Genomic DNA, 4,599 nt, shown 5'->3' with positions numbered 1-4,599 from the left:
TATAAGATTAACCCCTAATCCCCATTCCTTTTGTATTCAATCCGGATTGGAACCCTAAAAATCCATCGCCACTAGGAACTCATGATGATGTTATGATCAGTCCTATGGCTATTTACCCCCATTCCCCATTCCCCTAGAACGCAGATCGAATGAAAAATAGTAAGTGAGGACGTCAAAATAGTGCTTATCGCCATTGCCGAAGTGTCGCGGGTGATGTTGCAGATGCTCGTGGTCGCCTTGCTATTCTCCGATCCGCTGGACGCCGCCACCGCCTGTGAGAGTGGGAGAGGGGAGAGAGAGCGGTAAGGGAAGGTGGGGGTAATTATTGGCGGCGCTTCGGGAAGCAACCCGACTTCTCGAGCGTGGCTTCTCCCGTGTAGCCGCCGCCACCCACGTGTCTGGCTCTGAAAAAACTGCCGATTTAGACATTTCTAGCAGGCCTGGCTGGAAGATGCTTAAAGTTCCGTGCGACGCAGGCCTAATAACGAACACAGAGACCCGTGAAAACAATAGACAAAAAACAAAACATCTCATTTTCTTTCTGCATGGACCCGTAGTGCTCTGACGTGTAAAACGAAAACGAGTCCCTGTCAACCGTTTCTCAGTTTCACGTAACAATCCTCGTAAGAAAGTTCTAATTTTTGCTCCTACTTTCCCGTCCTCTTTCTTGCTCATCACACGTCTCCGTTTGGTGCTGCTGAGAGAGGGAAAGAAAGAGACGTCGGCGATGGCGCCGCTAAGGCGGGCGGCGGTGCTGCTGGCCCTCACGGGACTTTTTCTTCTCGTGCTCTCTCCCGCGGACGCAGCAACGGCGGCGGTGGAAGGAGGAGGTGACGATCTCTTGACTTTTTCCCCAGTCTCATCTTGCTTCCGTAGTTGAAACGCTTCATTGCTACGCGTGCCCGGTGCGCGTGGTTCCGTGCCATGATTGTAGCTGGTTCCGCCGGATTTGTGGTTGGGGTTGAGGAAAAATCGAGCGAGATTCAGGAGTTATTAGTTCCACCGGCTGTGCTGGGAGCAATGCGAGAAGGGGACAAGATAGAAGTGATTTAGCGAAATTTAAAGTTAATTGGGCAGGAGTTGATGAATGGTATGCTAAGGGGAGATCAAAACTCTAGTGCAGGGACTGCTAGAGCAACAGATTTCGTGTAATCTGTGGGATATTTGGTTGGGGACAGTAAAGTTCAGATGCTTCATGCGTTCTCAAGTTCAGATGTTTGCTTGGCATATTTCACTTGCTTACTGTCGTGCCACCAAGCAATACAGTAATGTAGGAAGCGATGCACCCCTTGATATAATACTAACTACAGATAATTCCAGCGACTTTGCTTGGAGATGTGCAAATCTCATAGAGAACAACCATGCATGAAAGGTGAGATCAGTGGGCTACCTTATCCTTGCTGAGACTGGAAAATGTTGCTGGACATCACAAAACCGAACACTAATATCTGATATGTAGATTCCTTGAATTGCTACCGTTGCTGGACATCACAAAGCCCTTCATTGTTTTGCATAATGTAGCATCAAGTTGTTTACACTTTCTTTGTGCAATGCAGAGTTCAGGATGAAGCAATCTGATGGTGGTTACTCTAACAATAGTACTCTTGCTCATATTCTTGTTGAATATGCATCTGCTGTAAGTTCCTCTTTGAACCATATATACTAGCACGTAATTTGTTTAAGAACTTAGTTCCTCAAACTCCTAGCTAGAGAAGTTCTGTGACGGGAATATCCTTGCATGACTCAAAAATTCTTTTTATGACTTGGCTTGCCTAAATGAATTCCAGGTATATACATCCGACCTAACCTCACTTTTGACATGGACTTGTCCAAGGTGTGAAGGTCGCACGACGGTACAACCCATGAGACAGAAACTAGACTTGGCTTCTTATGCTGCCTGTACAAACTGGCCATAACTACGTTCTTTGTTTGATTATTAACACAAGGTTTTGAGATGATAGAGATCATTGTAGATGTAGAGAAATGTCTACAGGTTCGTTATTTTTGTGTTCACGGCTTCTCATGATCTTCTTGCATGCTGTTTTAAATGACAATTATGCTCATATATAAAAGTAATACTTTTGAGCAGGCTTTTGTTGGAGTTGCCCCTGATCCACGATCCATAATAATTGCCTTTAGAGGCACCCAATAACACAGGTACAAATAATTGCTGGTTATGTTACATAACTTACTGCCTACCAAAATTTATACCATGTGAGCACTTCTTTCATCTGTGTCTGTTCTAGCGAATAGTTTCTAGACATAACAGTGTTTACTTTAAAATATAATACATAATATATTGCTAATAACCATTCATTCCAACATCAAAATTTACTTTTGAAGTGCCTCAAATTGGATTGAAGATCTCTTCTGGAAGCAGCTAGATGTAACTTATCCAGGCATGCCAGATGCAATGGTATCTCTCCTGTCTCCACCGATCAATGTTCTATTATTTTCTTACGAAATATAAATGGGTTTGAAATTACTTATTCACCTTATGTTTTCTTTCTCATGTTGCAGGTCCACCATGGATTTTATTCTGCATATTATAATACAACTCTGCGGCATGAGATCCTGAAATCTGTTCAGTGGGCATGGAAGGCATATGGAAGACTACCCATAAATGTTGTAGGTCACTCTATGGGAGGGGCTTTAGCTTCATTTTGTGCCCTTGATCTCTCTGTAAGTACCTTTGAGCAATCTGTATCTTCGTGTGTTACTTGGACGTTTATCCTCAATTCTGCGTACTTTCTGTGGGATGTTATGGAAGTACATGCAGGATTAGTTTTCAGTTTAATTCAAACCATGCCATAAACAGCTGAATTCCGATTTTGATCTAAACTATTTCATATGTCCAATGTGGGTCATGAGTTTTCACATTGAATGTAAATCCAACAAAGCAAGGATGAAGCTATCCTTTTTTTCACAATAAAACCCTGTCTATTATATTAGGTATATGAGATTCAGTCAACTGATTTCTCCCCTTCTGTTTTCCAGGTTAAATGGGGGTCACACAAAGTTCAGCTCATAACTTTTGGACAGCCTCGGGTAGGCAATCCTGCTTTTGCTGAATACTTCAACGAGCAGGTTCCAAGAACAATCCGCGTGACCCATGAAAATGACATTGTTCCACATTTGCCACCATACTTTTATTACCTAGGCGAATGGACATATCACCACTTTGCAAGAGAGGTCAATGCTGTTACTTGAAAAGAATTCCGCAGTAAATTGATGGTCTTGTAGATAGTGTTTGTTAAGTTATAGTTTCTAAGTTATATGTTTGTTGCACATTTATCTGTCTTCAGGTTTGGCTTCGTGAGACCATAGTAGGAAATGTGGTTACAAGGAATGAGATAGTCTGCGATTGTTCAGGCGAGGACCCAACCTGCAGCAGGTAATTGGCATGCCTCTCACATTTGTTGTAAAAGTATGCCCCTCCTGTTTTCCTTACTCTTTGTTCTTGCTTGAATAGATCGGTCTACGGGAGAAGTGTGGCAGATCATCTCGAGTATTATGGTGTTAACCTACATGCTGATTCAAGGGGAACCTGTCAATTTGTGATTGGCGCATCCAACTCAGCCTATGGTGACATTCTTCAAGTTGATGGAGCTATCATCTTATCAAGATATCCACAGGAGCGATATCCCGTGGAATCTATCTAACCCTTTAGCTGAGGGTAAACTGTACAGTATACTACTCCATCCGTCCCAAAATATAAGAACATTTTTGACTCTGGTGTAGTGTTAAAAACGTTCTTATATTTTGGGACAGAGGGAGTATTATTTTGTGTTTTGTGTAAATATTTCATGTAATGTAGACACGTTGGGTGCTGTAGGAGGTCTCCTGAGGATAAGGAAGGTTTCGCCTTTAGAATGTAGCCGCCTTTACTCTAGTGAGAATTGTACATGAAGCTCAGTCGACATTGTAATTGATGTGCCTGATGATATCACAGGCTCAAATAATAAAAATATTTGATTGTATCGTGGTTTTTTCACTATCTAGCTTATTGTGATTCTTCGTTCCTACTGAAAGATATTTTTATATTTTCTCTCAGCATTTCGTCTCGCCTCTCTAGGTGCCTTGGCGTCAGATATGCATTTGTGATCAAAAGAGTGCTGCCCTTTGAAGGTCTGAGGAGCCAGGAACTGATCGAAATCATGCTGGAACCTGGATTCCCAAGATGCAAAGTTGTACATTAGTCGGCAGTGCCCGGTGGGAAAACTGAGGATAAAGGATACATATCTATTCAAATATTCTCCATTGCCATCTGCTTGCCCTGTAGGGTTGCACCATATCGGAGAATCGAGAAGAATAGATACTGACTTGAGGATAAAGGATACATATCTATTCAAATATTCTCCATTGCCATCTGCTTGCCCTGTAGGGTTGCACCATATCGGATGTTAGATAATAACGAGAAATAAACGAGACAGAGAGACACGGATTTTTATGTGAAAACCCTTGCGGGAGAAAACTACGGACGCACGAAGGCGCAATCACTATGATGGAGGAGTATTACAAACGCGAGACGACAGACCGTCTTAGGTGCGACTACATGGGGTATATATGAGGGGCAACACATAGGAGTCCTTGTAGGAC

The 4,599-nt window shown here is 42.6% G+C and overlaps 1 pseudogene; it reads left to right on the top strand.

Moving 5' to 3' along the window:
* The first annotated feature begins 646 nt into the window (after positions 1 to 646).
* On the top strand, positions 647 to 3,994 carry LOC123091876 (lipase-like; annotated as a pseudogene).
* Positions 3,995 to 4,599: the final 605 nt, after the last annotated feature.

This window comes from Triticum aestivum, chromosome 4B (assembly GCF_018294505.1).
Source record: "Triticum aestivum cultivar Chinese Spring chromosome 4B, IWGSC CS RefSeq v2.1, whole genome shotgun sequence".
Taxonomy (NCBI): domain Eukaryota; kingdom Viridiplantae; phylum Streptophyta; class Magnoliopsida; order Poales; family Poaceae; genus Triticum; species Triticum aestivum.
This window is presented reverse-complemented; position numbering and strand designations above follow the sequence as displayed.